The 16319-nt window shown below is 34.8% G+C and overlaps 1 long non-coding RNA gene across 1 annotated transcript in view; it reads right to left on the reverse strand.

Annotated features, from left to right (window-relative positions):
- Positions 1-580: 580 nt before the first annotated feature.
- LOC120590872 (uncharacterized) overlaps positions 581-16319 on the reverse strand; it is a 103980-nt gene continuing 88241 nt past the window's right edge. Inside the window, exons 5-6 of the long non-coding RNA XR_005649795.1 lie at positions 2427-2485; positions 581-812 (exon numbers count right to left, since the gene is read on the reverse strand). This is a non-coding gene — a long non-coding RNA (uncharacterized LOC120590872). The remainder of the gene's footprint in view (positions 813-2426; positions 2486-16319) is intronic.

Consider the following 16319-nt stretch of genomic DNA (forward strand, 5'->3'; position numbering starts at 1 on the left):
CTGCTGGCACAGAGTGATTTATTCAGGGAGTATGGGAAGATTTGAAATATTAAAATCCTAAATTTTAAAGATTATCTTCTCTGCTTGGACAATAATTATATATGAGGTTAAAAACATGACATGAAAAAAATAAGAGGACATTTCCAAATCAGGGACATATTATAAGGTGAACAAAAGTTTTAAAAATAAGATGAACAACAGAATTTTTCATTAAATATATCTAATGTACTGAATATATACCTGGGAGCAAATATATGCATAGGTCACTGTAATCACTGCCATGGGCGATTTTAAAAAGAAAAATGCTATAGAAGAATTATTCTAATAATGATTAAGTTTTCTAGAGACCCGGGTAAGTTTTTGCCACATGCCTCAACCTTCCCTAAAAATCTTCCCGAAATGATATACCTTGCCCAAATCTTTCTATTTAAACAGCTTCAAAGGATCACAGTCAATCTTGGATGCCTTAGACATTTTTAAATTCAGCTTTTGTCATACTGATTTATGATTTTGAATTGGACTTCTGCCAATTTGATTTATGTTTCTGCTCTTGGCCAACGCTCTGTGTACTTACCATAACTGAGTTGTCACAGAAGAAAGAGGATCCACAGCGACAGAGATGATATACCTCCCAAATGATCATTAACGGGAAATAACAGGGCGAGATTCATCTTTTGTTGTTGGTGGCCCATGAGTTCTAAGAAGCACATTTCTTGCAGTACCAGGAACAGATTAGGGGTGCGGACTCCACCGTTATAAGCAAACAGAAATCCCCTGTGTTTTCCAGGAAGACGACATCCCCCACAAAGTTCCTTTGAAATTCCAAAGAATGGCTGAGTTAGGAAACCACTTAAGACTCATCACCTATGACTATTCAGTAATATTACAATTCTGTTCAACTTGTCTTGCTAGAGAGGAAAAGCCTTTGTGGTTGTCTTAATTTTTCTATTTTAATATAGACATTTTTCTTGTCGCAGGGAGAAACAATTATCAAAGTTTGCTGGAGGAAAAAAATGTGTGAAACAATATTGCACCATCAATATTCACATAAAATAAAGTTCTTAGTCAACAAACTTGAAAACTTGACAGGATATTGCCAAGAATATTTTTTTCATAGTCCGGCTTTTTAAGAGCAAGATTGAATTTTTACCATTAACAACTGTTGGCTCAGGTACAGAGATTTATTTTCTCCACTTGTGATCTTCCATTATCACACATATTCTTCAAAATCCTATTGTCACTGCTAAGCATAATTTAACTCCTTTCTTTCTCTTTTATTATTGTCAGTTCATTACTATATACTACATTTGGCTGCTACAAGTCTAAAAGAAAAAAGAAAAATATAGACTATAGGTGTCTATCAGGGATCATAACCAAACAGTTCACTGACAGGATTCCCCAAATCATCTTCTACTCATCCTTGATTTACAGAACATCTACTGAAAACATTATCTCTTTAACAGTCACAGTGTAGGTGCTACAATTTGCCACTGTTACTACCACCTAGGAAAATACCAGAAATTAGCTTAAAATATATATATTTTGAACGTTTTTGAGAGGAAAATTGTTTTCTATTGAATATCTGCAGAAAACAATGCACCATGATTTTCGAAGCCCTTTTCAGTGCCAGAAAACATGCTTATGTAAGTAGATCCTGACGTACAAAACAAGATCATAAAACTTTACGTTTTCTAGGAACTCACACCTGTGCCCATCAGACATACTCTGGCTGTTCTCTCCTCGGGATAGCAACATTCAAATAATAAGGTATCTAGAGAGTTATGAAAGTTTACTGTGTACAGATCCTCAATCAAGAAAACAGCCTTATCTTTGGCCAGTTTATATAACATTCTCTAACTGGAAAGAATGTTCTAAGTCAATCATAAAGGCCTAACTTCTCCCTAGAATTATATAAATCCTGGAAGATGGTTCCACTGATCTCAGAGGATCTCTGGCAGCTTGAACTCTACTTGCCCGTCATTCACCCCCTGATATTCTTATGGAATTAATCTGAAGAAACTTTGTGCTTTTTAAATTGTCAAATACTATAGCACTTTTAAGTAATACTGAATTCTAGTAAGGGCCAATAAAACTTTCTTGAACTGCAGATACTAAAACTAGGCAAGGCTCCACAAAAGCTAGGTGACTCATTCTCTATATCTATACCCCGTGCACACAATTCAAATTTGTGTCTTAGTAAAATAATAAATCATGACAGGTTTTAAGCAATATATTGAAGCAGCAAGTGCCAAAGTTCTGCCGTACAACCTCTCTCGTATCCATGGCTTCAAGCACTTTGCTGTTCTCTGACACATCAGTGAGTTAGAGAAGAAGGCCGCTAATAGCTCTAAAAGAAAGCGATGATTAAATACAGATTATTATGACAATTACATTTTATATCATGTTATAGCAAGAAATTTAATTACTGATTTGGCTGTTTCTTTGAGACAGCGTCTGCTGACCTTTCCACAGCTCATTCAGTGCCCTGGGAATGAAGAAAAAGAAGAATTTGTTTCAGACTCCGATTAGCCTGGTTAGGAAGATCCTTTTCCAAAGGCATGCAAGCGCTCGCACTCTGCATGATGTTTCCTTTGTCATCAAGCCCGACATTTCAGCGCCTCATTGTGAACTAAAAGCCCACGATTGCACTGCACTGTGGGATGAAATTTTGTCCAATACACAGGACATAAAAAAAAAAAAAAAGGAAAGCAAAGCAAGTGACAAAGTTCTCAATGTATACTTTGTAGCTAATGTCATTTTATGACAGTTACCAAGCGGCAGCAACATTTTAGCCAGTTTTCAGACAGTCTTGGGCAGCTTCTAGAATACTGGCTACCAGATCAGCCTAAGTAATTGATAATTCAGGGAGGAATTCAACCAGAAAGCCAAGCACATTGGCTTTGTCTATTCTTTATTCTAAAGTGGTCTACATTCTCCATAGCCATAGGTTTTGTCTAAAATCCTTGATTTATATTTTGACTCCCATTTTAAGGAAATTCAGCATCTGTTCTTTTAAAAGTGGAGATCTAACCAGAGAGTACTGGCAGCTACTGGAAAAACAGAGCAATGGTCTTTTCATGATGTGTTGGATCCAATTAAACTATTGTTATGATCTAAGGCTTAGGATTTTCTCTGTCGGCTGAGAGGTGGTAATCACATGCACATGTCACTGTATCCTCACAGTACGTTACATCTCTTTGTTTTATTAACAGAGGTTTAAAATTCATGTGCAGTTTTTATAAAGATAACAGTTGTCACCCTATTTAGAAACTGCATCAGAAATGGGAATTTTACTCTGAAAAAGTACTTTGAGATAACTTGTGGAGACTGTAATAATCAATTTGTTGCCATTTGGTATCCTGACATAGAACCAGAAATATTATGAATGTTTGATTTCCTTTAGTTTGTTAAAAGACAACATGTTGCCATGTAGAATACCCATTTATCTGTAACCCAAGCTCTTAGTAGAACATACTTGGAAACACATTTTTCTTTTATTTATTTATTTTTGGAAATAATAGACATAGAGCCACTGAAGCAAGTTGTGAGGGCAGGCCTGAAAAATTCTGTCCTGGATATAGACAACATATCCAACTACATGCCATAAATAGCTATAAAAAATTAATTTTACACATAGATATCCAAAGATGATCTGATAGTTCAAAAGAGAATATTCTTTTTACATATTGAATTTAATATCATTTTATATTTCTATTGGTAAATTTTTCAGTATACCTAAAGCTTAGGAATTAAATATACTCTGACAACTATAAGAATTTCCTGTTCATTTTTAAACATAATTTCTCCCTAAAAATACCAATAACGTAATGTAAAAGCATTCAAATGCTGTGTAAAATATCTGCATTATCCAATTGATGTTGTCTTTAGTAAGAAAGCATTTGAAAATTATATCCTTATAATATGAAAGGGACAGATGGTTAAATAAGCTATTATTAGTTAATGAATTAATAAACATGATGTTTTCATTATCTATTGCTGCACAACAATAATCGTGGCTAAAGACAATAAACATTTATTATCTCCCAGTTTCTGTAGACCAGGACTCCATGTATAGCTTATCTTGGTGCCTCTGGTGCCTCTTTCCTAATTTATGAAATTACAGTCAAGCTGTTGCCTGGGACATGTTCCCAAAACAAGACTGGGTTTGGGAAGCAGGCTCTTCCAATGTGCATCGAGTGGCTGTTGGCAGGCCTCAAAACACCTGCAAACAAGCTCACTCATTTGTTTGTCCATGTAGGTCTGCCTCACAATGTAGCAACTTGTTTCTCCCTAGAGTAAATGACCCAAGAAAGAGCAAGAGAGACCATCCAAGAGAGAAGCCGTAGTTGTTTTTTACCTAATCTTGGAAGTGACATTCCACATTGTTTACCATATTCTATAGCAAATTAGTAGCAAGTCAGTAAGTCCAGCTCAGATTCAAGGGAAGGGGATATCCTGAGGTGCAAACTGCACTTACTGAAGGTGAAGGTAGAGGCCACCTTTCACATATTGTGTTGACACTCTCTACAAATATATCCTTTAGGTGGCAGTTCTATTTAATCAGCAGGCAGATTTCTCTTGTGATGACTGATTTAAATATTCTAATAAATATGATATCTGGCTAATTCAGTTATTTGTATCTATTGGACTAAAGGCTCTAATAAGCTTATTCAAATATAATTTATTATCCCATATAAAGTAAGCTATATCTTCCCAGGTGGGCCATTTTGACATTGCAAGAAATCAATGTGAATTTTTACAGTATCATCACCTTCAAATGTAATTTCTAATTACTAAATAATTGTTGAATGTGATTATATTGTGTGGAAATGAGATTATGAAAATTTCTGTTAAAGTATTAGTAAACTCGAGTTTGAAATATAAATCAAATCTGATAATGACTTCTGCTTCAGTTCGGCAAAAATATTTTTCAGCAGAATGGGGTTATATGTAAAAGACTTGAAGACCTTGATTTATTCCAGTTCTGCCATTGCTTCAGTTTTTTAAAAATAAAAAAGAGAAAAAAAGAGTATCAATCAAATGGTATAATACCCATAACTGCCATTCATATTGTTGTCCTTCGATCAATTATTTCTCAAAGTAAAAAATTTTATTCAAGTCTTGCTCCAAATCTCTTACATTATTCTTTACATAAGCATCATCAGGGATTAAATTTAAATTTCAATAATGAGTCACCATTCTGGCCCTTCACAGTTTTCTAACAGATCTTTTTTTATACATTCTGTATCAGGCTGTTACATTTTTGGTTCTCTTTCTTGAGACAGATTTAATGGTATCAGACCATCAGAATCACATTGGATCCCTACTTCTTATTTCTTTTTTTTTTAAATAAGAAGTGGTCATGCAAATCTTGTGACCCACTTCTATTTCAAAGGATGTCTTGGTTGGAGGACTAAATCCTTTTAGAGTATCTGTCACCCCGTCCTGGCCTGTGGTTGGTTGTAAATTAAAACTTTTAGATGTGACAAAAGACAGATACTAATGATCATGCATATCTGCAAAAATCACACTTCATAACACAGTAGTCTTCTCAAGGCTTTCAGAATACTCTCTGTAGAAATGATTCATCACTTTCAAGAATGCCATTTAAAAATATTTCTAGCAATCACATAAGGCACATAATGAGAATGCTATGAATTAGATCATTTTAAATACACAGAGGTAACTTTATATTCCTGCTTTCATAATATAAATATAAGATATTCCCAATTTAGAGGTTATTCATAAGTGATAATGTAAGTTCACATAAAAATTGTTCACAGAAATATGTGCGTGTGCGGTATATTCAGGCTCACACATACTACAAAGAATAATGAAACAGCTTGTCATCTAAAGTAATGCTGAAATATACTTTTACCAAAGCATAAAAAGCACTTATATTAATGTATATGCATTAAACTAAGACTTACAAGTTAAACAATTTTAAAAGGAAGTGCTAAAAAGTTTCACTTAAAAATTCCAGCTCATTCCATAGCCCCCTACAAAAGAATCTGATCACCAAAGTAACATAAATCTCTATTTTAATACCTACTAGAAAATAGCTCTTATAATCATTTGAATTAATCAACTCTAAATTTGAAACAGTATCGTTGTCCATTTCTTTGAGTATGTTTCCTTAATGTGAAAACAAAGTCTTATTCAAGACCTTTAACAAACACAGAAGATAGTTTGCCCTGGCAACAGGAAGGTCTGTGTTTTGAGAAAGAGCATCATACCTAAAAGATGCCTATGTGATTTAACAGTTATTTATCAGCTCCCCCCAAAATAACAATTTGGATATATGGAAACATCTTACCCAAAGGTAAGAATAACACAGTGGACTTTTGGTTAGACTACGTACTCTCTATGTTGTCTTCAACTTGCCCTTTTGTGTGTCTTGCCCTAACAGTATAATTCAGCCATATTCCTTCTTGACATTCCACATAGTGATTTAATCTGGAAAGACTGATATTTTCAGCAGTGTTCCTCCTCCTTTACTAACTTTAATCTGTTTCTTGCCATAACTAAACTCTGAAAAAATGCCTGCATCAAAAAGATTTCAGTAAATTCTGCTCCCTTATTTCTGTTACGGTCCTATACAGTCTTAATGTGTCCATGTTTCTATCATTATTATCTGTTCCTGAGTGGCCTCCACAGAATTCTTGTGACATAAATTAGAGCTTAATGGTAATGAAAGATTACTAGCTGTATTGGTTTACTAGGGCTGCCAGAGCAAAATGCCACAAACTGAACAGCTTAGACAGCAGAAATTTATTTTCTTTTAGTTCTGGAGGCTAGAAGTCTAAGATCAAGGTGCCATTGAGGGTGATTTTGGTAAGAACTCTCTCCTGGGCTTACAGAGAACCATCTTCTCTCTGTGTTCTCAACTTGGCCTTTCCTCTGTGTAGCATATTCTTGGTGTCACTTTCCCTTCTTATAAGGACATCAGCCCTATCAGATTAAAGTCCTATCCCAATGACCTCATTTAACTTAATTATCTCCTGAAAGGCCCTATCTCCAAATCCTGTCACATTGAATGTTAGGACTTCAACATATGGATTTGGGGGCAGGGGGAGGGGGGGGGACACAATTCAGTCCATAACACTAGCCATCATGCTGGGATCTTAAAGGCCTGGCTCTTAGTGATGTCAAATCTCTAAGTGTCCTACAGGAAGCTCTGCGGTTCATCCAAAATTAATTCTACTCAGGAAGGCCAATGCATTCCATTTGCTAGCCTCATCACAGATTTCCAGCTACCTCTGCATTTGTATCTTAGTATACAAACCAGATGTATGTTGACTTGTGCCTTTGCATTATTGGAGCAACCAATGAAACTTCTAGAGGAAACTCTTCTAAACTTTTCTTTACACAACAGGAAATAAAACAAAACATTTACCAATCATTCACAGCAATCCGGGCCACTGTCCTACAGAAGTGTCATGCCCCATCACTTAAATTTCCATCTGTGCATGTAATATTTGGAGCCATCTAAATGAATCAATTATTCATTCACCGATTGTCAACTATTTATTGTTGAATGGGGATTCAAAAATGAGGAAGACAAGGTCTCTGTCCTTGAATGGCTCATAGTCGAGAACTGGATCTGAACTTTTTAAATTTGGCCCTTCAAACATAATTACTATCCCAGTTTCAAAGTCATAAAAAGGTATATTAAAATTAAAATCCTGCCAGGTCAGGACTGCTACCAAGCCATACAGTGCCTTAGAGAAAATTTAAAAAGGGCAACCCCTCTGAGCCCAGATTGGCACATGAACAGTGCCGTTGTACAGTTAGCATCCCTTTCTTCAATGGACAGAGGCTAAGCAGGAAGCACAGGTAAGATTTGGTTTCTATAGACCTCTCATTTGTACTAGCTTGTCCAAAGAACACAAACCACACAATCATACATGGCAGTCCTCTTCCGTACGGTGGGACTCAGAATGTATTGGGAGTATCATGGGCCGCCAGCAAATATTCCAATTTAATGCCACCTCTATAATCCAAATAGTTAACCTGAGAAGATTAAAGTCTAGGAGATTTTAGGAGATTAGTCATAAGAGAGATTAAGGAGAATAGTCATAAGAACTCCAAAGCCAAAAAATGTTAATAACTATGAATTTCACAGCAATGAAATTTCAGCAATCTTTGTGACTGATTTTGTTTCAGAAAACCCTTTTATCTGCTAGAGAAAGCAAGAAAGGTATAGAGCCTTTATAACATGCTTGTTCCAGCCATGTATTTTCTAGATTGAATTACAAATGAGCTAAAAATAGGGACCTAAGCTGTGAATGCCATGAATACTTACTAATGCAAAATAATAAAATTCTACTTTATGCAGAAGGGAAAAAAAGAGAAAGTAGGATTTTAAAAAATCAGATAGCTAAAAATGACTAATTTCTACAGTTACAGAAATAATTATTGGGTAAAGAAAAGAAGTCTCAAAAGTGTCCAGCATATACTATCCTAAAATATTTCTGCATTTTATTTATTTTAGTTAATGTTTTTTCAGGAGGCATGCATGAGTGCATGTTATCAATTCAGTGAGTGAGAAGCTTGAAAACACCATTTTTCTATATCACAAAGATAAATACACAACTTAGCTTTGGGCTTATAATTAAATGAACCACAAAATTCTGATTTATTAAAATTCATTGCAGATTTTTAGACAGAAATATATTCATGCTCAAAGGCAACAAGAAATTATTGTAAAGGTTATTGAACTAAAATTTGTATTATTTTTACCCCAGAAAAAAAATAAGTATAACCTGTATTCTCTTAACTATATTATGTCATATTTATGTGGATCAAATTAATAATGAGAATGATAAAAAAATATTGCTGTGAGTATATGCTGATAAAATGTGAATAATATTTTTAAATGTGGTTAGTAGCAAAACCACTGCAATGCCTGTGACCATATAGCAATCATAGATTCTAGGGCTATTATTTAGAATCCACTTTCTAGATTTCACAGATTGTCATTCCCCCTTCCAGCAAGCATACTTGTTCTTGATCTTTCTTACACCTATTCTGTCTTAATTCTCTAGTAATATTTCCTAACTAACATTTCCATCTCAATGTCTTTCATGATCTTTACAAATTGTTATTTCTTGTGATCACCCCACATTTCTCCCACTGTGCCACCACTTCAGTTACTCTCAACGGATGTATGACTAGACTAAAGTCATTTGCTTGTTTTGAGTTTTCTTTATATTGATACATTTCACCTCTTCTGTGATTAGCTGGCTCCTTCAAAAGGCTCCTTTCATATTGTTTAACTTAAAAGAATATTGAAATAGTAGTTAAGTAAAATTACTCTAATCAATGTGTAACATTGTGTAACACGATTAAATCCACATCTTCCTCTTTCCGAATCTATCCAATTGCAATGGATACAGAGGTTACCATGGTTTAGTATCCTGGTGACCCATCTTTTCCGACATTTTACTATGTTTATACTATGTCTTTCTTTCTCTCTTTCATGTGTGTTTGTGTGTGTATGTACACTTACATATACGATTTTTTGTTCCCTTCATTTATGGGATTGCGTATGCACACACATAAACACATCGCTCTCTCCTTTTAAAACACATTACAGATATCTCCCAATATTTACACAAAGAAAACTACTTTATTCTATTAAAGGGCTGTATGATATTCCATTTTATGACTCTCTTATAATTTGTCAATGCTTCAATGAGATAGTTTACTTTAGGCCTTTTATTTTTATACATAACACTGCAACAAAATTAATATACTTCTTTATGTTCTCTTTATATACCACACTTTTCCATATAATGAATTTCTCAAAGTGGGATTTTTAAATCATAAGGTTTTCTAAATGAGATTCTTGATAACAGAATTCATTTACAGATTCCCAAGGATTCATATAATCCTCCAAAATATGGAGGTCATTAAATGCTATTAGCAGATTCTAGTTAATTGAGCGGTCGACTATTCTAAAAATAGAACTGACCTTGAAATCAAATTGATTGGCTCTTTCACTTCCTTCTACAGCAAGAGATTCTACACAGCCATCTTAAGTTTCAATTGGGGATGCTCTGGTAATAGGCAATTCTTTATTGAAAAGCTGTGTTTCATCTGTTTGACTCTGATACAAATGAAAGCCATCCTCCATTGTCACTGAGTAAGCATCCCTTGCTTTTACTGCATTCTAATATACAAATCATTATTGAGAAAATATGTCATATATTACGTGAGTATAGTACACTTGAAAGAATATTCTTGTATAGCAGTCTTGTAGCTATCAAAATTTGTAACTCTGTGCCACTAATCTCTATCACATAGCTTCTTCATTCATAAAATAAGGAATGAAACAAACAAACTCCATGGTACTTTCTGGTTCTAAAATCTCTGCTATAATACATATTAATAAAAACAGCACTGCCATATTATTCAACTTCTAAAATATTCCTCCTATTTTGATTGAAAAAGGAATTATTAAGAAATATTTTTCCTAGATCCATTCAGATTGTATGATACTGGAGAAAAATGTGTGTATATTCTTTGTAATCTATAAACAGTCAAAATGAGTACACTGATTCCAATTGCCCAGTGTTTTATGAAGATTCACTGAAAGCATGACCTGAAGAATGTTTTGTATAGTGCTTACCAGGTATTGGTGGCACTCAGTGACTACCTTCTTTCTTCATTATAACCACTGGAGAAGATTTAGAGCTTATGTTTAAATGCTGTATCACTATATTCTCTTTTAAATTATAAAATTATTCAAAATAGCAGAATTAAATAATTATTCTTAAAAAGTTTTTATGACATAAATATTTAATGCCTTAGCCCCTTTAACAAAGAAAAAATAATTTCAAACATATTTACTCCTGAGCTAATATTGAGAGAGCTAAGGTATACAAGCAGAAGAGACTGCAAAGAATATGATTACAGCCGTGAATCACCATTGGTTTATCTAGGTCCAGCCCATGAACTGAAAGAACCTCATCTTATATAACTTGAGTGGCAGTGGCGAACTACATTTTTGGTGGAAGCAGCATCCTTGCAGGGTTCTAGTACTAATATAGCTACTCATAGCATATGTAAAGGACAGCACATATATGTTTTATGTATTTTATTACTTCATAAGATTTCAAACTGCAACACATTATACAAGCAGGGACATGTACACTCACTAAATTCTTTAGAGCTAGAAAAAAAAAACTAAAAACCTTGGCCCAATTCAAATCAATTCTTTCCTAAGGCACAAATTATATATTGTGCATAATGCAGCCAAGTCCCACAGAGTTTTAGACCCTTCTGCTCCAAATGTTCTCACCTTTGGGAACTTCCCAGGAGGTTTTCGTTAATTTTTTTTTTCTGCATAGCATCCTCATCCCCCAACCTGTTTTAAGACTATAGTCAAATCTGACCTTATTTACAAGGCAGTTAGTTACACAAATCTTCCTCTGCTTGATTTGAGATGCTAATACATCTGAGCTTCTATGATGGAATGTGGCTCAACCACTTTATCTTCAATGCACAGAGGTCCTGAAATCCAAATCCCTTCTACTATCAGGTGCTCAAAACATATATTTGGAATTGAGTCAAATCAAATCGAATTGAATTTAAGATGATTATTTAACCTTTAAGAACATAAGTCTCAAAATTAAATAAATTCACTGGCCTCCGCTAGTAGTGGAGCTAGACAAAAAATAAACCATTAAATTAGCTACAACCCAACATTAAACAAGTTAAAATTCCCCTCAACTTTGTTCCTTAAGTGTTATTTGGAACCAGGAAAGTTTGGGGACCTGAGGGAATTTTAGTCCCTCATTCATTTTATTAACAATATAATTAAGAGCACTGTGTGAGGTACCATGTTAAATGCAAGATGCACAAGAGTGAAAAAGATGGACATTTCTCTGACAATCAGAATTATTCAATTTAATAATTCTGGGCCAAAAAAGCAAAGAGATCATTATAATTTAGTCTCATGACATGGTGAATAGACGGGGTTATGGGACTCCTTGAAGGCTTCTAAGAACCATCTAAGATATGATCGAAAGAATGGTGGAAATAAGCCAGCAAAAACGCAAAAAGAAGAGGTGTGGTAGGCACAGTTGCAGAGCTGTGGGACAGCAGTAGTAGCAGGGGGGATGTCAGAAAAGAAATCCATGTTAATTTCTTTATTACCTGCACAACTATCAAGAAGCCTTAATGGGTTCAATCAAGCATTCATACTTACAAGAGTGCCACTCAGGACATAGGACAAGAAGCACAAGATACTATCCTTTTGACAGGGTAGTATCAAGCATCCTCTCATGATCTCCATAAAATGAGTATGAGAGATACCCTGGCTAAAAAGAGCCATGCCCCACAAGAGTCAGTATTTCTTATTACAACTCCAGTTTCCATGAACCCCACCAAAGGCACACCCAGGAACAAGGGTCAACACATTCACGGAAGCTCAGTGTTAATTTGCCAATCATGGGTAATTTTTCCACAAGCAAGATTGCCTGGACAAATATTGTACATTTTAACAGAGTTAGACAGTTAATAAGTCAGTGGTCATAAACTCATGCAGAAAGAGAAAGGGTTTTGTTAACCCTCTGCTCAGACTCCCCCATGGTTAGTTCTGGGTGAAACAGTGCTCCACGTAGTGGACACAGCATTTAGAAGCCTGTAGGATAGGAACAAATGATGCATCATGGTGTCTAAAAGAAAATTCATAATGACTGAAGCTTATTTGGAGTTTGGGAGAGTAAAGGGTACTTGAATTAGCAAGAGAATAGCCACGGAAAAGCAAGGGAGAACATATTTTGCAGGGCTATAGTTCAATGTGGAACTACTAAAAGATTTAAAGCAAGGGAATGATTTAATCATATTTACATTTGAGAAAGCTGTCCGTAGCCACTCTGGGGACAGTAAATTGGGAGAGCGTAAGAGAGTCTGATAACGTATTTTTGTTTGCCTCTAAGATCCGCTTTCCAACCTCCCTGCCCTGTTCTCCTCCTCAGGGGCTGCTCTGAAGGCACTACAACGATGAGTTCCCTGCCTTCTGGCTTCCTATGAGGTTCAACCTATACAAAGCTCAGGCAAGAGATCCAAGGAAAGGAAAGCTTCAGGTCAGGGTATTTATTCCACTGGATTCTTCTCTCAGGTTTCTTGAGATTGGCGCTGTCCCTCAACCAGGTGTCATTGTTCCTTTCTAAGTGGTTCTCTCTGAACAGCTCACTTTCACATGGGTTCTGTTAAGCAATTCTTTTCTTGAGATCAGCTCCAGGGTGCTGAACTACCTCTTCTAGCTTTCCTTCCCATACATCTGTATATATCTTTTAATTAAAACTTTTTAGAATTATTCTAATTTTTAAGTGTGCCATCTGTTTTCTACTGAGTCTTGCACTGATTTCAATAAGAGATTAGTCCAGTCAACAAGTTGGGAGATGTTAGTATTCTGCCTGGGATCCCCTCGGAAACCTATTATTTGTATGCCCCTCTTGGCTCTTCTGTGGCTTCTCCTGACAAGAGAAACACTATTAGGAAGCCAGCTATCAGGCTACTGGGGCTGCTTTGCCAGTACATGCAGACAAACTGAGAGCCTAGGTATGTACCCCTCCCTTGAGTGACCTTATACAATGACTGGGTGGTGCAGGAGTACGAAAGCCCAGCTCCTTGCCCCAGCTCAGGAAAATTTCTGCGGCATGCTTGTGCTCCAAAGATCCTTTGTGGGATCAACTCAAGTTATGTGAGGCCCATGCAAAATAAAAATGTATATCCACTTGTTCAAAAAGCAGGGAAAAAGTGCTATTAAAGGTATTAAAATATAAAATATTTTCCTTTCTTCTGTAGTCTCTCCTCCTGACTTGTCATGGTATCTTTATTTTTTATTTAACGTTATTCTAAGTTAAAAAAAAAACTTAAAATTTAAATTATAAGCATTAATTTCACTTTATTTTTAGATTGTACAGTGCCTGTTTTAAATACAAATATAAGAGCAATTAGTTCATATACAGTATCCTGAAATTAGATGACAAGCTGTGCCCTTAAGGATACACACACACGTACAAGGAATTCTAACATGATGTACTCTCAATATAAACAAAGTTCTTTTACAACAGCAGAAATAAGTAATGATTAATTCCAAATGAAGTCATGTAAGACCTTACAGAGAAGGTAATATATTTAATGAGACCTTAAAAAATGCGATAGATTCCATGAGGAAGTGAAAGAAGGGACGAAAGCAAAGTGAGGAAGCAGAGGGAATCCCAGAGAAACATAAAAGTTTAAGGGAGGTGTTCAGGCAAGAGAGGAAGCCATTAAAACTGAGGAAGAAATGAGTTGTGAAGAGCAGTGGTTGATAGTCTAGGTTAGCGTTTTTGGTAGAACGACATTAATTTTACCATGAATACTAGAAATCAAAATGACCGTAAGATAAAAAGAACACAACAGATCCTTGCATTTTCAGTCTAGCAAAACATATAATAAACTTTGTAATGGGAAGAAAAAACATTTTTGACAAATTAACATGGGATATCTAAATGTGCATTGTGTTTTATGGCATTGTTTTGCATTACATTTCATGTATTGCATTTGTTTTATGTCTATGCTTTTTACTACCTTGGGGATAAGCATTTATATGAAGAGCACCATTTCTCCTAAAATACTAGTAGCAGCAGTTGGCATTTAATACCACTCTAAAGAATCATTTTCATAACTTCTCTTTAGGGAACTACATTTTAGGAACAGCAAAAGTTGGGAAAAATAAAAGCAAAAATGGGTATGCAGAAGCAAAAAGTAGTGAGAAAGTGCTTGGTGAATATCAATCACATTCTATGAGCAGAATTTAAGAGCAACTAGATCCTAGGCATCTACCTTTATTTATGGTATACTTTAAGAAGCTCATTTGAGACTAGAGAGCTTACTATAAAACTACAAGTTTGATATGTCCATATAATAAAAGAATTTCTACCTCACTACCAATATATGTAAGCATTCTTTTAAGCTGTATAAGTTTTTCCATATATGATAACAATTATTGCTTACTGAATATGATTGATTTTGAATAATTAAATAGAAATTTTCCAATAAAAACTATTATAGAATATTTTGAGTGTTTATTCTGTGTCAAGCACAGTGATAAGTACTCTGCATATATCCTCTTACACTGGAGGTAAGTAGGATCCTAAACTTAGAGTTGAGGAAACTGACCTAGAAAGGTAATCTGACTTGCCCAAGGAAATATAAGAAAGTAACATACACTTAATATAAAGAAGACTTGAATAGAAGTAGTACTAATATCAAAGACCCAGATATTAACCATAAGAAATCAAACAACCGTAAGAAAAGAAATAGCCCAACATGTAAATGGGCAAAAGATTTGAACACATACTTCACCAAAAGATATATGGTTGGCAAAGAAGTACATGAAAATATACTCACTATCATTAATTATTCTAGGAATGCAAATTAAAAGTTTGATGAAATACCAGTATGCACCTACAGAAACTCCTAAAGTTTAAATTTTAAATAAAACAAGTAACTGACAATACCGAGGATGTGAAGGAATTTGAACTCTCATGCATTGTTGATGGGAATGTAAAATGGTACAATCACTTTGGAAAACAATTTGAAATTTCTTAAAAAGTTAAACATACACTTACCATATTACCTAGCCATTCCATATAAAATATTATTCAAGAGAAATGAATGCATATAACCACATAAAGCCTTGTACAGAAATGTTCATAACAGCTTTATTTTAATAGCCAGAATAATCATCAGCAGGTAAAGGATAAACAAATTTGGTATATCCGTACAATGGAACATTTCTCAGCCATAAATATGATACGGCGTGGATAGATCTCAAAATAATTACGCTGACTGAAAGAAACCAGGCAAAAAGGAGTACATACTGATTCCATTTATATAAAAGTCTAGAAAATGCAAACAAATCTATCTAGTGAGGGAAAGCGGATCAATGGAAGCCTGGTATGAGGTGGGGTGGAGAGAAGCAGAGAGGCATGAGGAAACTTTAGGAGGTAATGAATATGTTCATTACCTTGATTTTGGTGATGGTTTCACAGATGTATACCTGTGTCAAACCTTATCAAGTTGTATACTTTAAATCTCTGCAGTTTGTCAATTATACCTCAATAAAGCTGATAAAATGCGTATGTTTACTTTTGTGTATCTGTGATATATATATTTTTACATTTTTTTAATCTGTTAGAATTACCATCAACATTTCAACAACAGTTCTGAGTAGAGGAAGATTTAGTAATGTTTTGAATTTTCCTCTGTGAGTTCTCATTTTCTCAACATACTACAATAATTATATATATTCTTTTAAA

Source organism: Pteropus medius, unplaced genomic scaffold, assembly GCF_902729225.1.
Source record: "Pteropus medius unplaced genomic scaffold, Ma_sr-lr_union100, whole genome shotgun sequence".
In the NCBI taxonomy this organism is placed as follows: Eukaryota; Metazoa; Chordata; class Mammalia; order Chiroptera; family Pteropodidae; genus Pteropus; species Pteropus medius.